Raw genomic sequence first — 20,266 nt, 5'->3', positions numbered from 1 at the left:
CCCCTTTCAAACTCCTGACATACACTTACATGCAATTAATGCACAGAGCAACTCTGCTCTTTGCTCTTTTAAAGTAGTTCTTTATATAGTCCTGTCTTGATAGTATCCCAAAGCTACATTTTTCAAAGACAGTAATTCTAGGACAGCTTAAAGAAATACAAAGAGCCTGTTTTTTTATACAGGACTTCAAGTACTTTTTCTGTTGTAAATATATTATACTGACACAATCCTATTTCATTCTACATGTTGTTTACTTAATGTATTTCCACCCAGAGGTGAAATATTTAAGTGGGATTGCATTGTGGGTATTATTTTGCTAATTAGCATCCAAATGTGGGACTCTGGTTATGTAAATACAACTCAGCCTTAATGTGAATAGTGTTTTCTGGATCTAAAAAGACAGTTCCACGTCTGTGAAGTGTTAACTGCCATCACACTAGAGCAGTTGTCTGATTAATTACGATGGTGTGAACTTGTTCATGTTTTTGAGATGGTGTTCCCTCCAGAGCAATTGACTAGATAATTGTGCTCTGGCTGCCATGGGACCTGAGTGGATCTCAGCAGGTGTGAGACCTGAGCCTGGAGCTGTCTCAACCTGTCGTCACTTACTTGATCAAAGGGAACATGCTCTGTGAAGATGTCTTCTCAAGTAAATTGGGCCCAAATCCTGCCACCTGGAAGGGTAAAATGAAGATTTATTTAATACTCAAACTATCAGAACCAGTTATCCAGATGATCAGTGTAATGGGTAGAAGGGCAGAAAAATTACAAAGAGAGGTCTCATATTCTTGTCTGCAACCTGGAGACTGGATTTGATAAAGTTGGGATCTCTTTCAGTTCCAGTCTTCTTGTGTCTTATACCAAGAGATGCATTATGATGGTCGGGTGGACAGTCATTATTTTACATCTCTGAGCTCCAGTTTCCTTTATTTATAAAATTACTCAGTTAGACTTGATATCCCAGTCTAAAAGGTAATAAAATGTATTCACGAAGCTGGAAGTTCCATGGGTCTGTATTGGGTGGAGGCCAGGGATGCTGCCAAACATCCTGGAATCCAGAGAACAGCCCCTCAAAAACAACAACAACAGAAATCTGGTCCGAAATGTTAGTCGTGCTGAGGTTGAGTAACCCTATTTTGTATGTATGTAGAGAGGGGTGTGTGTGTGTGTGTATGTGTGTGTGTGTTGTTTTGGGTTTTTATTTATTTATTCTTTTCGGTTTTCATCTTTTTATTTTATGTGGTTTGCTCCAAGGCTAAAATCAATAGTAACGGGAATCACAAACATTTTGATTGGTACACCAGACTGATGTGTAAGACCTGGAAAACAGAAAATGTCATACAAGTTGCAAAGAAAAGTTCTTCTGGAGTTCACAAACATGATAGTAAGAGGAAGTAGTGTGAGTGCATTAGGTGTTAACATTTAGAACAGTACTTGTAACTGCTCCTTTCTGACAATTCTAGGACCTTGTTGCAGGCCCTTCATATGTCACTGCTGATTTCCTTCAACATGAAATAGGACTTTACAAAACTCTTCATAGGCCTTACTTTTGGGGTACTTGAGTGGTTCCTATTCCTACAGTGCTGGCACATGCTGTACACACACACACACACACACACACACACACACACACACACAACACATACTCTCTCATTATATAGAAGAACTCTTCATATATAATTTGCTCTAACCAGATCAACAAGACATTGTTTTCCTCGCCATCTGTTGAGACATGGAAATAAGCTTTGCTGTACACAGCCCTACATTTCATCTATGTTTGTCTTAATGAGACTTCATTCTGGTTTGGTTACCCTTCTCTCTGATCAACAGATTGCATCAAAGTCTGGCTTAGAGAAACGAGGCCAGCTAGGCTCTGTGAGTTCTGGCAAGAGTTGGCTGATCTCCTCAGGGACTCAAAGAAGGGAACAAGTGAGGGCCGTATATTTCAGAATTTTGTCAAAGAGATTGTTTGAACCATGACAGAAGTAGAAGTCTGATTGTCTTCATCATCTTTTAAGAATATATGATTTTATGATGATTAGTATTGCGGTAATTACTATATAAATTCGAGGACGTCTGGGATTTCATAGCTGGAAAAGGCTTTAGGGAGTCTGGCAAGTTTACGAGGGGAGAAAAATAAAGTCAAAAGAAATTAAACACCTTGATCACTGCCGCAGTAAGTGGCCAGAATTTGAAACCGTGTTTTCTCTGCCACATCATGCTGCTAGAAAATGTTTTTAAGACCACCAAACTCAACTAAAGAACCAGATCACTGGATATCACACTATGCTTATACTTAAAATATCTCTGCGAGACGTCATCTAGGTATAAAATACCTCCTGAGTAGCATCACTGGGTAAGTACACAGTGTGCACAGAGATTCAATATTATCTTGGTAGAGCGATGTGTAATTCAAACAGAAAAAGTCTTTTAATAAAATTGGTGGCTGCTAGCTTTCAGCCTACATGTCTATTATTGTACCTGAGCTGAGCTAGAAGCTGAGGTGTTTACTCTTCTTTTATCCTGGCCCTCAAAAAGGAATTACTTTTCAGTTCTCCTCATCCCTTATCACCCCAGGGTCCCAACTGCTTAAAAATATCTGCCAGCTCCCACCCACTCACCCACACAAAACAGCCCAGGAAATTTTAAAAGCTGGATTGAGAGGAATTAGGACGGTATATGAATGTGTTAGCTTTCTTCTTTCCCCACCGTTTTCAAAGCAAATCCTGCCGCTTTGCCAGTTCTCTAAAGAGGAGCGGGAAATCATCCCACCCCCTTTCAGCTCTTGGACTTGGAATCAGGAAATGTGGTTTTTACAAGGATATTTAGTTTAGGGTAACATTTGGGAGCTCAGAATGGTAAGGTGTTTACAGTACAGATTTAGAGTACCTGTGATTCTGTCAGGTCTGTGTGAGCTAAAGACAGTCAGTAAATGTCTTTGAGCCTCAGGTTGCTTCTCTACAAAGTGGAGAGAACAACAGATTCTCCCTTTGAAGATGAAGTATATTATGTGCTGGACACTGAGCCTGGCACATGGTCATCATCAGTGCTTGTTAACTGTCATTGCCACCATCATCATCATTTTGTAGAGCTCCTCCCTTTTTTTTCTCCATCCCAGGTACAGCAATGGCTCCAGCCCTGGCTTTGTCTTAAATTAAACCCATGCTTACAACTCCTGGACACACCTTTTCCAGAAGTTACTCTCACATCTCAAATATACAAAATTGAATTCATGATTTCTTCAGAATTATTTTGAGAGCTGCCACAAATTCAAGGGTAACTCCTCTCTCATGACCAGATCTTGTTTAGATTTTTTTTTTTTTTTTTTTGTAACCCGAGTGGAAATCTCTAGACACCAAATGATGCAAATAAGTCCAGGGGTTTTATATACCCTTGTAAGTTCCAGCTAAAGACCAAACCCAGACTAGATTAGCCTTAGACACAATGCTACCTGTTGCACTCTATCCTTGCAGAAAGGCAGACAGATTCCATTTAGGGCAGCTGTTGCCCACTCGTGTTGGAAGTAGGTGAAAGTGGGGAGCAGGGCTGAAGGTTGCCTTCCGTTGACTCTCCACTGTCCGTCTCCTCCACCTGTGTGGAAGGGCAGTTGTCCTGAGTGGAAAGGCCAGAAGTCATGCATCATAATTAAAGTGAACCACAATCTTCCTAAAGCTTAATATGTTTTCCTTGTGGATTCTTAAGCAAAGGGACGTTATTCTTCCCTAAAGAGAGAGGGAAGAGTTAGTGTGAGCCACTGGCATGACTGAACAAAAGAACTTCATGAAGGGGCGCCTGGGTGGCTCAGTCGATTAAGTGTCCAACTGCAGCTCAGGTCATATTCTCAGTTTGTGAGTTTGAGCCCTGCATCGGGCTCTGTGCTGCCAGCTCAGAGCCTGCTTCTGATTCTGTGTCTCCCTGTCTCTCTGCTCCTCCCCTGTTCACTCTCTCTCTCTCTCTCTCTCTCTCTCAAAAATAAATAAACATTAAAAAAATTTTTAAGAATTTCATGAAAACGTGCCAACAGTGGAAGAAAGAGGAGAGGAGTTAGGGTGACTACCAGCAAATCTTGCCTAAGAACCAGGCTTATACGTTTGTGGCCATTGTGTCTTCTCTGCAGGAAGGAAAAAAAATCATTACGTAGCAAACCAATAGACTTTTTTCTAAAAATCTCCCATAATATTGTTTATCTCACTTTGTTCTCCATTTCTACTAAAGACCTTATCGCACTCTCAGAGACCTGAGATAAAAACCTTCATGACATCTTCACTTCTCAGCTCTCCTCCTCATGTAGCTCCTGGTTGGGAGCTGATGAATCTGTTTTGAATTGTCTCTCAAATACATGTCTTTCTCCCCCTCCTCCATGTCGTCCTTGACAGTCATGTGTTTTCTCATCTCTCTCTCTTCTCTTCAGTCCCTTCAGTCACTGGTGCTGCAGTTAGTTAGTGGAAATAAGCATTTGTGGGGCACCTGGGGGGCTCAGTTGGTTGAGTGTCTGACGTTGGCTCAGGTCATGATCTCATGGTTCATGGATTTGAGCCCCATGGCAGTCTCTGCACTGACAGTGTGGAGCCTGCTTGGGATTCTCTGTCTCACTCTGCCCCACCCACACTCGTGCTTTCTCTCTCTTTCTCAAAATAAATAAACTTAAAAAAAAAGGGAAATATACATTTGCTCCTGTTCCTTCACCCTGACATCTGGCTCCTTCCATCTCTGTGGCCTTATCCCTAACTAGTGTCACCTACTATCTACTCACTGACCTGTTACTGTGGAACTCAGCTCCGCAAACCCACTGAGGCCCTTCCAGAAATGCCTGGCCCTCATGTCCTGCCCAGTGCTCTATCACTTATTTGTGGGTTTGTTTGTATAAGCATGTGTGCATATGTTTGTGATGTGTGGTACAGAAAGGAACTTGAAATGTCCATTGACAGATAAGAATGATAAAGCAAAGAAATTAAGTAAATGCCATAAGGTTAACAAATGAAATATTGCCAGTACCATGGACTCCTGCACGGGTTTCTCTCTTACCACAGCTTCCTTTCTCCCTACTAGAGATACTAGTTAATCTGATTTCTGTAATGATCCTTCTCTTACTTTGGGGGAGGGGGGGAAGTAGAGTTTTACTTTTTATGTATGTATTTCTAAACAATATAATTTAACTTTTTCACTGTTTAGACTCTGTATAGGAAATCATGTCAGTGTATTGATGTATGTGTGTATTGTGTGTGTGTATATTTATATATGTGTGTATATGTATGCAGGTACACATACACACACACACACACACACACACACACACACAGCTGACCCTTGAAAAACATGGGTTGGAGCACCAAACCCCTACACAGTTGATATTCTGCATATAATTTTTTGATCCCAAAAAACTTAACTAATAGCCTTACTGATAATATAAGCAGCCAATTAACACGTATTTCATGTGTCATATGTACAGTATACTGTATTCTTACACTAAAGTAAGCTGGAGAAACAAAAATGTTAAGGAAATCATAAGAGAAAATATGCTGCATTTGAGGAAAAAATCTGCATATAAGTGGACCCTTGCGGTTCAAACCCCTGTTGTTCAAGAGTCACCTGTGTATATACATACACACATGTATGTTTAAATATACATCTTGCTTCTTTTGCTCAGTGCTATGATTGCAAGATTCATCCATGTAGTTTTACTCCACTGTACTTTACTTCTATGTAGTATTCTCATATAAATTTACCACAAATTATCCAATGCACTGTAAATTTTCATTTGAATTCTCTGTGGGAGCTGATAAGAACAGAGCTGTTGTGAATACACGTATATGGGAATCCTAGTATATATGTTCACAGGTGTGTATAGTTAATATACATAGAAATGGCATTGCTGGGTCAGAATGTATGAGTGTCCTCCTTTGTCAGGTTAAGCCAAGCTCTTCTTTTTTTGTTTTTGTTTTGTTTTGTTTTAATATGAAATTTATTGTCAAGTTGGTTTCCATACAATATCCAGTGCTCATCCCAACAGGTGCCCTCCTCAGTATCCATCACCTACCCTACCCTCCCTCCCACCCCCATCAACCCTGAGTTTATTCTCAGTTTTTAAGAGTCTCTTATTGTTTGTAAGCCAAACTTTTCTAAAATGGGTATAACTAATGTACACTCCCACCTGTGGTATCTCAGAGTTCTTGTTGCCAACACTTGCATATAAAAATTTCAATTTGTGCCTGTCTAGTGTGTGTGTGTGTGTGTGTGTGTGTGTGTGTGTGTGTGTGTGTGATGGTATATCTTTGTACTTTTATTTGCATTTTTTAAGTAACTTCCTCTTTGGCGTAAAATGATTCCTGGAACACAGATGTCTGCTCTTGTTTTCTTCCCATTTGTTCTTCAGTTCCTGAATAGCTCAGAAGTCAAATAATCCTATTCCTCAAGGAATTCCCAGTTAATACCTCAAATTGAATCACCTGCTTCTTGGTACCGGGGGACAAATACCCATTCCTCAAGATTTTGAAGAACAAAATATAAGTAAATATAGTCTGAGAAATGTCTGAGACCAGACGTTGTCTTCCTCTACTAAGAAGCAGGTGATTCAGGTTGAGGAATTACTTAAAAATCATAGATTTTCTATGTCTGAAGCACATCTTGGGGGTGGGGGAGATATGTGTAAAGGTTGCTTTTGCTAAGAATTTTAGAGTACCTAAATTGTTGGCTCTGTCATGATTGGAAAATGCTTGTTACATCTTGAGCTCAAATACGTAATTTGTTGAATTGCTGAAATTTTCAATTTTAATAGGCATAATTTGACAGTGCTATTAAATGTTTGGAATAATAGAATGTTTGTATCAGCCTTTAAAGACACACATTCATCAGACCCACAAATCTTCACTTCCCTAAATCCACACATGTCTGACTCTCAAAAGCAGTCTTTTGCAAGCTGAATGCATCAGTTTTCCTCTTCCAGCTTGTGTGGGGTTGGGGACAGGGCCTGAGAAGTGGTGGATGAAAGAGTTTCAGGGGAGGGGTGGTGAGGCTAACCTCCTTAGCAAGTTCAGAGGTGAAGGAAGGCACCTCATTAAATGAGGGAGGAGGTCCCTGTACTATCAGCTTTATGACACTTTATATGACACTTGAGTTTCTGAAACTAAATCACATAAACAGACCTCAGGAAGAGAGCAGAGCTGGGAATGACATCAAGCTGAGAGGCCTGATGGTCACTGCTGAGTCCAGTAGGTTCCTGAATAAAATTCCAAGCAGAGCACAATCAGTAAACCCTTTTGTATTAGCAGATATAAATGGGTACATTTACCCCATCGGAGAGATAGTCTCAAGATCTATGATAGATGGGAATAATGGTGTGTGGAAGGAAGCTCATACCAGCTTTGGAGATCCAACTGTTATTTTTTCAAGAATTTTGTGAGCCTGTCATTAAACACAGCAAGTATTATTAATTAAATTATGTAAGTTACATTTAACGGCAAAGACAATACACACTCAAAACTCATCACTTCCTGATTATTTTACATTTCACTATTTTTTTATTAACTTTTTAATGTTAATTTTTGGGAGAGAGAGAGAGGGAGTGAGAGCGAGCCTGAGTGGGGAAGGGGCAGAGAGAGGGAGACACAGAATCCGAAGCAGGCTCCAGTCTCCGAGATGTCAGCACAGAGCCCGACATGGGGCTCGAACTCATGAACTGCGAGATAATGACCTGAGCTGAAGTCAGACGCTTAACCAACTGAGCCACCCAGGCACCCCATTTTACTATTTTTTTTACATTAGTTGGAGGTGTACAACATTGTGATTCAACAACTATATATATTATGCTCACCACAACTGTAGCTACCATCTGTCACCATACAACAATATTAAAATACCATTGACTGTATTCCCTTGACTATATTCCCTATGCTATACCTTTCATCCATGACTTATTCATTCCATAGCTGGAAGCCTGTACCTCCCATCCTGCCCCCACTCCCATCAGTTACCAGTTTTTTCTCCATATGTATGGGTCTGTTCTCCATATGTATGGCTCATTTTGTTATGTTAGATTCCACCTATGAATGAAATCATATAATATCTGTCTTTGACTGACTTTGTTCACTTAGCAGTATACCCTCTAGTTCCATCCGTGTTGTTGCAGATGACAAGATCTCATTCTTTTCCATGGCTGAGTAATATTTCGTTGTGTATGTAGACCATATCTCCTTTACAAATTCATGTATTGATGGATATTTGGGCTGCCTCCATAGTTTGAGTAATGTAAATAATGCTGCAATAAACATAGGGCACATATCTCATTTCAAATCAGTGACACCATTTTACTATTATCTGAGCTCTATATCCTACATGGTGAGGACACTGTATGATGATATGCTACCATGCATCTCCTCCCAACTTTGTGTTTAGGGCCTTGGACTCAATCATGGTGGCAGTATTTACACCATGGAAATTGGAAAAGACTTCCAAGTGGGACTCTTCTCTCCCAGAGAGCGGATTGTTAAACATTTGCCAGCACATTCCCAAAGAGGAGCTTGTTTTGAGGAGGTGAGAATGTGGTCCCGCTGCTGGGAGGTTGTGCGCAGCTCTTGTCTCAGGTCCCCGAGATTGTTCTTACTCCATATCAGTCTAAAGAGTTTAGTTGGACTTTTCTGTTATAGTTTATAGTACCGCGTGTAGGGGTGGGGATGGAATCTGCAACGGTGGTGATTTCCCAACACGTCGTATCTGTGGCCTTGGCAAGTGGCAAGGGTTTGAAGGTAAGTTTGAGAAGAATCAAGAAACAGCAACTTGGACGCATAAAACAGAAGTGTTTATTCCCCTAACCAATTAAAATTTCTTTTTATAATCATAGCTGCAGTCTACATCCCTGGGAAGTAAGGATTGTACGTGGAAAGGGTCAGAATTACAAATGGTCTGGTTACCCTTCTGCGTCCCAGGCAGTGCAGGATGAAGGAAACAACATGGCCTGCCTTCACTGAGCCAGGGGTTGGGGGGATGTCAACCACCCTGCACTGCATGTGGTGGGTGCTGTAGCCAAGGGGTGGCAGGGAATAGGCACCTAAGAACAGGTGGCACCCTGTTCTTAGTGGCTCAGTGGCACCCACAAGCCAGAGAGATGACTATTTCGTATGTTCAGTTTGGGAAGAACCAAGTGGGACATGGTTCATTTCAACTGCCCTATGACATGGTAGAGATTCTCATGATCAAGTCCTTCTAGGCCTTACAAGAGAGCCCAGTAGGTGATCACTTGTGACATGGCTTCAAGGTGAAATGCGATAGCTTATCCCAGACCAACCTACACCCCTGCAAACCTGCCTGCTTTCCCACTTTCTAATTCAGCCATTGCTACAATTAAGGATTCACTCCTTAATCCTCTCTTAAAATGCAAATCCTCTTAGTGCTTTATTTATCAGCTGTGAATCTTAATGTGAAGGAAGTTGGGAGTATCTCTGTGATAGCGAGTTTTCTGCAGGGGAGGGTGGTAGATAAATGGGCTCTGGCAAGTGGGAATGAGGAGTAAGAGAGGGAGGGAAAGGAAAAGAGAAGGCTTCAGATGAAGGGAGCCAGTGCCAGAAGGTGACCTATGTGCAAGGCTGTTTAAAAGACCCAGGTGTGAGGGCCCATGTTACACTGCTCTTGCCTGGAATTTCCCCAGTCCACAAAGACCCCCTGGCTGATGCCTCTCCCCCTGCTGAAGCCTGTGAGCTGCCCAGATTCAGATGGGAGTTGTTCTACAAAGGACAGAAGGAAACGGACATTGATCGAATCCTGTAAGGGGCCAGGCGCTGTGTTAGATGTACCTTACATTCATCATGCCATTCGACATCAAAGGAGTGATGGGTATTCCTTTTCCTCTCGTTTACCAAGGAAAGACAGGCTCAGAGCCCAAGTGACCTGCCTGCGGTCATGGCAGGCAAGAAGCAGCACCAGGATCCAAATAAACACTTACTTGACTTCAAAGGCCAGGCCTCTTTCCATTATAAAAAATAAGAATAAAAAAGAAATTTAAAAAGCACACTGTGTCCTCTCATTAGAATCTCAGACTTTGCTCCTAGGATGATATACCCTTCTTACCACTCCTACCGCCTCCCAACTCCATACATGGGTTTCTTTCCTGAATGTCCCCTGTAGGCAAGAAAATTATGGAGCTTTCTTTTCTGTTTCTACTGTGAAAGCATTACCTTTTATTATTTTTCAGATATAATACAATATCAAATAATATTTGTCCAAGTGGCACACATTTTTTCCTATTCACACACACACACACACACACACACACGCACACACGCGCGTGCGCCCTTGTTCGCATGCACGCACAGAAACAGAGACACACATCAATATATCCTCTAAGGGACTGTTTCTCCCCAGTGAGAATCACTGAGGTAAGAGGAGAGAGGCGGACTCATAAAATGAATAAGAGAAAGCAAAGCACAAACTTGTATGTTTTCATCTACATGAAGTGAGAATCTTTACAGTAGGTGCTCTCCTAGAGGTACACAGATGATACATTGTGGAAGCAGAGAGCAGGCACCTGTTCCACTCAAGAGATTTTTGAGGGCTTCTGGTGGAGAAGACACACATGGCGGCCACCTCCAAATCCAGAAAAGCAGTAAGAAACTCCTGAGATGTTCAAAGTTGGCGACAGCTGGGGGTGGTGCAAAGTAACCACTGCCTTCATTCTGAAACTGATCCTACTGAGACACTGGTTCTCAAAATACAGTTCCTAGACCAGTAAGCATCAGCATCACCTAGGAACTTGGAGATGCAAATTCATGGGTCCTTCCCTGGATGGGCTGAATCCAAACACTGTTGGTGCCCGACAAGTTGACCTAACAAACACACCAAGTCACCCTAATGCATACCCAAGTTTGCAAACCACTGGTCTAGAGCCCCACCTAAGGATTTAAATTCTGGAAGTACACAGAAGTTTCACTGTGAAATGTTTTCTATTTAATTCTTCAAAAATGAACCTGCAGACAGGTCCTACATAACACATTCTCATTGCATGGGATCCTGAACTCCTTGAAAGAAGGATAACATTTTATTTCAATTTATGTGCCCATTGCCTTGTTTTAGGCCTGGACTTAGCGACTATCCCTAAGGTCTTTAGAGTGCAAGAGCAAGGACATTTCGGTGATATGTCTTCATGTTTGGATACACAAGTGTCCGTGTTCATTCCTGTTGTGGATGGGCACAGCTCATAACTATTTCCTGAATTTTTTAGGATGACAGAATTTTCCTCCAAAATGTATAGGAGCCCTAGACCCCGCCTGGGTATAAGAGACTATTGCTCTTAAATACAGTCAGTGGGAAACACCCCTTAGCCACCTATCTCTAGCACAGTCACTACAGTGACGGGCTATGATCAGGTGAATGATACAGACCCCATCAGGTTCATTTGATGGTGATAAAGGGAAGGAGATTCAATATCCAAGTCCAGTTCTTGGTGTCGTCCTTTGTACTCAGGCTTTCCACCCCTCTACTAAATCAAAATGTGCATACTTGGATGGCATGCTTAATGGCAGACTTAACTCCTCCTGTGGTGATTTATTCTCCTAGTGTTTCTAGGCAGCTTTCAAAATAGAACAGACTATGGTGTAATTCTGGATTTTGGGGGCATGCCTTGTTTTGTTCAAAAGGCTGGATGTGAGGTTCCTTGGCCCAGAGACCAGAGTTGGATGGCACTGTAGTTAGCAAGTAAGTTATTTAACTAGAGCACACAGGACCCCAATTCAGGGTGGGAGTTGTAAAGGAACACACTTTCCCAAATAGCCTTCTTACCCTTATTCTGACCTGTGTACCTTTGCTGAACTGAAAGATTTTCGGTCAGATGGGAAGACACATTCTGAAAAAGACCACCTTTTGCAGCAGAGGTAGCCACAGGGATGCATCCTTTTTAAGTTCTGTGGATTGGACTTCTCTTCTTTTTCTTTTTTCCTTCCTCTTTCCTCCTTCTTTCCTCCAGACCACAGTATCCCTGCTGCATTTCTACTGCTTTCATTTGCACACCATCAGTTTGTTCTTGTTCATCACTCTTGAACCCAAGATATTCTCTGCAGTGGATATTTACTGGTGCCTGACATTATTCACTTTCATAATAATTTGGCAGCATCTACACCCAGGATTCTATCATGGTGGGATAATTTCCAATTCCTAACACAAGCCAGATGTCATTTGCTTGGTATTTTGTTCAGAATTGTAATACTTCTTTTATTCATTCCAATGAGGACTTTTGCTGTTGGTTTGAATGCCTATTGAGTAGGCTCATTCAAAGGTCAAGTTCCCTCTTCCTACCTCAGGTAAAATTAGCCGATTATTTTTCCCTCTAGTCTTATTGTATGATAGCTTTCAATGTGAGAAATTAATTTGTTTCCTCTATGAGGCTATTTCCTTCTTTGAGGTAGCCCCTATTTTGTATATCTTTGTAGCCGCCATAGAATATTTCTTGGAGAACAGTGAGAGATCAGTAACTGGATGTATGCAGGGAAAAATTGATGTTCTGGCTCATCTCCTAAATATGTCCATTCCACTTATCTATTGCTGTGTAACCTTTGAGGCCTAAAATGACTGTTTTATTTTTCCCACAACTGTGTGGGTCCTGAATTTGAAAAGGACACAGCTGGATTCATTTCCAACCTAGAATTAGAAGATCCATTTCCAAAATCGCTTCCTTGCTCCCATATCTGGCTTCTCAGTGCTCCCTGGCCTGTATCTCTCCACAGGGCATCTCATCCTCCAGGGCCTCTCCATGTGGCCCTGGCCTGATACCACGTGAACATACCAGCTTTCTTACGTGGCAGCTCAAGACTCCAAGAGCTAGTGTTCTGAGAGGCCAAAGTAGAAGCCAAAACACTCATGGTCTAGCCTTGGAAGTCCCCATAATGGCACTTCAGCTACATTCTATTAGCCAGGCAAGTCAATAAGGTCAGTCCAGGGTATAGGACATACATCATAAAGCATTTTCAGTCATTTTTAATCTACCGCTATGGTAATACTAGTGATGAGTGAAATTAACACTTTAGGAACAAAAACCCAATTTCTCATACCACTTAGTATAGAGAAGTAGAAACTTTAAATATTCTGCCAGTTGTCAAAATGTGTCAGATGATGTATACTGTTTGTTGTTGTTTGGAAACTATAGATAGCATAATAATAAATTGACATATGTAAAGAGTAAAAATTGTTTGTCATTTGTTTAACTTCCCACTTGTGAATAAGTTCTTATCAAAAAGATACATCAGGATATATCTGAATGTATGTCTGTGACCACCACAGAGAGCACATTGGTAAAAGTGCCTGACATCCTACTTGTGCAAACTCACTGGTATTAAGTACATATAAATATCAAAGTGAGTTTTAGCTCCACCCAAAACTATAGTAAAATTTTAAATCTTACTCTTTTGAAAAGAGGCATATAAGGCATCATCCCGGTCCCAAAGGGCTTACAGTTTGGCTTGAGAGAATATTATCAATATTCATAAAACTATTAATCCCAATTGAAGGCATTATAATTAATTGTTAAAATGTATGACCCCCTCCTTATAATAGAGTTCAAACTAATGAACATAGGAGTAATATTGGGATTTAAAAATTGCTATTGGTAACCATCACTGTAATAATTGTTTTAGGCAAAAAATTATCAACGGATGCTAAAATATATGAACAATGTGTGGCTATTTAGATATTTGCATAATCTCAAAGACTTTGGGTAGTTATATATTTTTGAAGTAACTTCCCACAAGATAGTTACTGATTATAAAGAGAAATACCTTTTTCATGGTCACATCTGATGGATACCAACCTAATTGAGTGATGAAAGTTAGCAAGCTAGTCATGAGATAAATCTGCACCACATATCTCTTCATGTCATGTACCAAGAAGGACACGATATCATCGCTGTGATAGTTTTGCCAAAAATACTTATATGTAACCATGAGGAAGCATGAAACAAATTGATGGATACTCTACAAAATAGCTGGCCTGTATTCTTGAAAAATGTCAAAGTCACGAAAAACAAAGGAACTATTCCACATTACAGGAGACTACAAAGAAATGATAATTAAGTGCAGGGAACCTGGAGTTGATCCCGGACTCAATAAGGACATTAGGGGGATAATTGGTGAAATGTGAACAAGGTCTGTAGAGTGGACTAGGATTTTGTATGGAAGTTAATTCTTGAATTTGATAACTATACAGCAGCTATGTAAGAAAATGTATTTTTCGTAAAATACTCTTCACAGTATTAAGGAGTAAAGGGATATCATGTCTGCATCTTACTTTGAAAAAAATTCTTTTTTTTTTCTGTTTTCTTTTTTTTTATTTTAAATTATTTATTTTTTTAAATGTTTATGTTTATTTATTTATTTATTTTTTTATATATATGAAATTTATTGACAAATTGGTTTCCATACAACACCCAGTGCTCATCCCAAAAGGTGCCCTCCTCAATACCCATCACCCACCCTCCCCTCCCTCCCACCCCCCATCAACCCTCAGTTTGTTCTCAGTTTTCAACAGTCTCTTATGCTTTGGCTCTCTCCCACTCTAACCTCTTTTTTTTTTTTTTCCTTCCCCTCCCCCATCGGTTCCTGCTAAGTTTCTCAGGATCCACATAAGAGTGAAACCATATGGTATCTGTCTTTCTCTGTATGGCTTATGAAAAAAATTCTTTTAGTGATCTCTGATTTTAAACAAGTAATAAAGTAAGTGTGGCAAAAGGTAACCTTTTGAGGCATTGGGAGTGAAAGGTAAGAGGATTCTTTGTAATGGTTTCCAAATAGTTTTGTACATCTGAAATTGCTTTTTAAAATTTAATATACACCCCCATTTTAGCTTTTGAGGTTCATGTTTGAATCAGACCACAAAGTATTGAGTGGGATTTAGAAGGGCCACTAGGGAGGTGGGGCAGACTCCAGGCTAATGCAGCAGAAGCAAAGGCGTGCGGCCCAGGAAACAAGATCTGGGTCCTCACGAGAGACCCAGGAGGCTGGCCTGCCTTGAGAGATGCCACATGCTCTCAAGCAGCAAACACAGATAGATGGATGTTGCATAGGTGAGTGGGAAGGCTATGGAAGGTAAGAAGCCTACAGTGGAATTGTTACTTAATGCAGAGGGAACTTTTTTGCGCAGAAATATCCTACCTTTGGCTATGGAAGAGGATGTTGTGTTATTCCATTCAGGCCACTGTAACAAAATACCACGGCTGGGTGGTGTATAAACAACAGAAATTTATTTCTCACGGTTCTGGAGGCCAGGAAGTCCAGTATCACGCCTCTGGCATGGTCAAGATCTGTTGAGGGTCTGCTTCCTGGTTCACAGCCAGCGCCTTCTTGCTGTGTCCTCACATGGTGGAAGGGAGCTAGCAAGGTCTCTGGAGACTCTTTTATATAAATCTAATCCCATTTTGGAGGATTCAACCTTCATGTCCTAATCACTCCCAAAGACCACCCCCCCCCATCTCCTAGTAGCATCACATCAGGCATTACAATTTCACCATATGGAGTTTGGGGGAACACAGACATTCAGTCATCAAAGATGTATTAAGCTAATTTATGGTATAGAGAGATTTCAAATATAATAAGCATTTAGAGAATTAATGTACATCAGCAATCTAGAAGCATCAGTCTGTTCAGTCATTTGTAAGTTTTGGCTAACATTTATTCACTGAGCAAGACCTTTGAAAAACATCATTCCTTTTAAGTATATATTAATTTATACCCATCCTCCACAGTAAACCCAAACGATATAGATTTACTCTAGAAAGCTATTCAGTTTTATAAAAATGTGTGAGAACTTTAGAGATGAAATCAGGAACTTAGATCCCAGCAACTGGGGGTTGTGAGGAAACCACACTGAGCTCTAAATCAGGAAGTAAGTCTGGCAAAAGTTTTTGGTTGTTATAGAAGGCAAAACTGAATACCAAGACCCAGTACATTTAGTTAGCATGCATGCTCTAATTACATCCTCTGAGTATACTGAGTTAAGAACATAATTTCTTAAAGTTAAAAGAGACCTGTGTTGTCATTTCTGTAAGTCTCAGTAGTAACACCTACTTCTCTTTTCCTCTCTCCCTGTCCTTTCCCATCCCTGCCATAAAATTATCCACTGTTTCTTTAAATCACATTTAATTAAGGTTTGTTTTGTTTGTTTGTTTCTTTTGTTTTCTTTTTCCCCTGTTGCCTCATCTTGGTAGCAGGTAAATCCTGAATTTATAATAAGTGCAAATGCATTAAAGAAGATCACAGGTTCAAGATTATTTGAACTTCACTGGCATAATTGTTAATATCTCTATTGTCCCCTGGGATATGTAGGATTACATCAATTAAATTGGTCTCTGTAACAGAACGCATTAACCATAAATGTGACGACTTTGTCTTCCCCAGAACCCTTTAGGTATTTAATTTGCTTGCCTGTAATAGATTGTCAGAGCAGTAAACGTGAGGCAAGTAATGTAAGTGGTGTAATGATGGTAATTATCTGAATGGATCGATTGTAGTGTTATTGCAACATGATATTGTGGGTAGGAGTGAGAGAGAGACATCCCATATAAATTCCCATTTTCAGCTTTACTTCCTTACACAGTTTTTCCAAGACGTTTAAAGTGAAAACAATGTAAACTGGCATTGCCATTCTCTCCTTTATCTATCCCCATTATCCTTTGTGTGGTTGCCTTACTGAAACCAGCAGACCCCACACAAGCTCAGTTTCTCCAAAGAAAGCAGCGACTTTATAGAATTGGAATTCTGGCAGTTCCCCTGTGATTCACAGTATTCAAATATTTGAACTGGAAGCCGCTTTGTAGATTGGCTAGGCTGTTCCCTTCATTTATTACCTAAAGAACTGTAAACCCAGCAACATTAAATGGCTCGCTAAAGGTTTCATGATGGGTATTGCCATATAGACTGCCACACTGGGGCTAGAACCTAGAACCGGTCCTCCCACCTCGACTGAGGGAGGACCTGGGAGGTAACACCAGCTGCAGGTATGAAGGAAGTTCAGTGTGACAGGCCACAGCAGTCCCTGAAGGAAACAGCAGCGAGCAAAAGGAAACAGCCTTCAGTTGAGTGTTGGGAGGTGGGGGGGGGGTGGAAACGAAGAGAAGAAACAGCCTAGGAATAACCAATATTGAATAAGCAGATAATCAGCGGAGGTGGAATCACTGGGCTGTGTGGCAGATGTCTACCCATGACAAGAATATAGGAAAGAAGTCAAAGTCGAGTATTAGTACTGGTACTTGAAGAAGAAACAGGGGTTTGAATCCTGGGACTCAAACCAGGAATAGGGTGAGATGATCTAACACTAGCAAGACCACATCCAAAAAGGCTTCTCCCAGCAATTTCCCTCAACTTTTGTGCTCCGTTGTCATTTGATCACTCGACCTGAATTTCATTGTTGATTAAACTAACAAACTGGTCTAAAGCTGGAGCTTTTAATATATCTGTCAAAGAAAACATTGCAGTCATCAGAGGCACAAAGAAAACCACATATGACCCATGTCTTCTGAGTTACTGGAAAATAGAACATTAGAACTCCAAATCACTGTTAAGTAGAAAGATAAAAATGAAATATCCACACAACAAAGGCTACAAGCCTGTGTGTCCCAGGCGAGGGTGGGAGCAGAGGGTGTGGGGAAAATATTCCCAGTACTGGCCATGGATGGAGACCGGAAGTGCCCAGTGCTGGCTGTAGGGTAGGGCTTGAAAGTGCGGGGGACCTGAGGTAACTGTCTCAGAGAAGCAATGTTTCTGGAGAGAGGGAAGCAAGGAAAAAGGAAGAGGTGCCATTTGAAGATCTGGTTCTGATAGAAAAAAGGAAGAGGGAAAATTCTAAGATGCTAAAGAAATGAAGAAAAATAATTGACCACCTTCTCCAATCATCATGTGTTAAAGAAGCTAAAACAAGGATAGGTGCAGGGTTGAAGAACGGAACGTGAATGTGAAACATGCTGATTTAAGCAGAAAGAATGTGACAAGAGGATTGGTAGGAATTGTGGCATATGTAATTGCAGAGAGCCAAGGGACATCATTGTAACTTGATAGTAACAATAAAGTAAGACATAGAAGGGAGTAGAGAACACTATAAATGAACCTGTAAGAGGTGGAGGGCCGTGGAGGACAAGGGGTGGGAGAGGAAGTGACCCCTTGCTGAGTATATCTTTTGGTATAGTTTTGACAATGGGAATCATATTAACGCCTTCTATATTCAAAAATGGAGGTGAAATGCACAAGAAGAGAAATTAAATATTACTACCATCAGAAACAAATGGACTGAACTCCAGGAAGGAATGAATAGCGTAACCATTATGAAAGGGGGACAGTTACCAATCTAGTAACTTTGAACACAATATTGTTACTATATATACCTGCATTCTAAAGAAAAAACAAATTGTGAACTCTTCTTACTGCTGTTTGTCATAGTGTAACAATTTTGTATGCGCAGTAGGGTTGAATAAATGAGTAAATTTAATAATAGTGAATGCCTGTGTTCTCCCTGCAGAAAAGGAAGACACAAGAAAAGGAGAAGGCAAGGAAGAATTCTGTAGGGGATGGAGTGTGTGTGTGTGTGTGTGTGTGTGTGTGTGTGTGTGTAGGTGTAGTGAAGAGAAGAAGAGATAAACCCTTTTACTGAAAGGGACTGGAAGAAATGACCTCTCAGTAGCAATGGGAACACATTAATACTCAGATCATAGTTTCCAAATATCATTCCCCAACAAAACGCAAACATGATTCCTTAGAGAAATGGCCGATTTCAGGAATGGGGCAGAGAAAAAGCAAAGTGGGCTTGAAACATTTTCTTGTGCCTAAAAAGAGTCTTTTCTCAAAATTATGGAAATATGGGGGCTCAGTCGGTTAAGCATCTGACTTTTGACTTTGGTTCAGTCATGATCTCATGGTTCGTGGGATCAGGCCCTGTGTGTGGCTCTATGCTGACAGAGCCTGTTTAAGGGTCTTCTCTCCCTCTGTCTCTGCCCCTCCTCAGCTTTGTGCTCTCTCTCTTTCTCCGACTAAATGAATAAACATCAAAAAAAAAATGATGGAAACATGTCAAAAGGCACAGGTTACAAGGGTTCACCTTTCTAAAGTTGGAACAATTTGGGCATCAAAATAAATTCAGTAATGACTTAGAACCCTTTCAATAATATAAGAGCCCATGTATTTATATAGGTAAATAATAAATAGGAAAAGCACTTTCTTAGAAAAGAATGCAAACTCATAAGTGTAAGTAGAATAATGGAGAGAAATCAACGTGTGCAAACATAATAATCATTGATTCAGGCAAGATTCAATGGTTGCTAAGATAAATTGATAAAAGTTTGATGAGAAATAGTACATTTTCATAGTCTAAAAATATCTCTGCATGATTTATTTATTAACTACAAAAGGCAAGTGATTTTGAAGTACATTTGGCAGACCCCACCTTAACCACATGATCAAAGTTAACATGTCCAATAACAGGTATATGGATATGACATAATTATGTGCACTGAGAAGGACCCAGCATCACTCACACACACACACACACACACACACACACACCATTTTTGTGCTATTCCTGACAAGTGTGCAAGAGGAAACTTGAAACAGACCCAAATTAAGGGACATTCTATAAAATAATTGACCTGTATTCTTCCAAGAAAGAAAAAAAGGAAGGAAGGAAGGAAGGAAGGAAGGAAGGAAGGAAGGAAGGGAAGGAGGGAGGGAGGAAAGAAAAAAAGAAAAAGAAATTAATGACATGAAAGACCAAAGGATTGTTCCAGATTAAGAGATCCTATATGGGTGACAAATAGATTCAGTGCCTGACCCTGGATAGGTTTTAAGACTGGAAAAAAAAATTTGCTGTAATGACATTATTGGAACAATGGATGAGTTGGAATAGGTATTGAAGATCAGATAGTTGTATTGTATGAATTAATATTTCCTGAATTTGACAACTGTACTTTGGGTGTGTAAGAAAATGGAAATGTACACAAAGGTATTTAGGGATAAAGCACATCATGCCTGCACTTCCCTCTCAAGTTTCAGGGAAAAACAATGAAAGAAAGAGATGATGATCTATCAAATGTGGCAAAATGTTACAGAGCTGGTGGCTCTGAGGAGAAGGTATGAGGGAGTTCTTTCCACTTTCAAATTATCTGCAAGTTTGAAATTATTTCAAATAGAAAGTTAAAAAAAAAACAGGTAGGAGGAAACTATAAGGGGAAAAATGTTGATCCTTCTTTCTAACACCTAAAAATCACCATCGTTGTTTTGGGGGAAAAAACGGATTTAGAACTCTATACCCC

The 20,266-nt window shown here is 40.4% G+C and overlaps 1 protein-coding gene across 1 annotated transcript in view; it reads left to right on the top strand.

The window, feature by feature from the left end:
* NCKAP5 (NCK associated protein 5) overlaps positions 1-20,266 on the top strand; it is a 579,104-nt gene that overhangs the window by 401,951 nt on the left and 156,887 nt on the right. The window lies entirely within an intron of this gene.

This window comes from Lynx canadensis, chromosome C1, assembly GCF_007474595.2.
Source record: "Lynx canadensis isolate LIC74 chromosome C1, mLynCan4.pri.v2, whole genome shotgun sequence".
Classification (NCBI taxonomy): Eukaryota; Metazoa; Chordata; class Mammalia; order Carnivora; family Felidae; genus Lynx; species Lynx canadensis.
The sequence above is the reverse complement of the archived record's forward strand: the minus strand, read 5'-3'. Positions and strand labels throughout refer to the sequence as shown.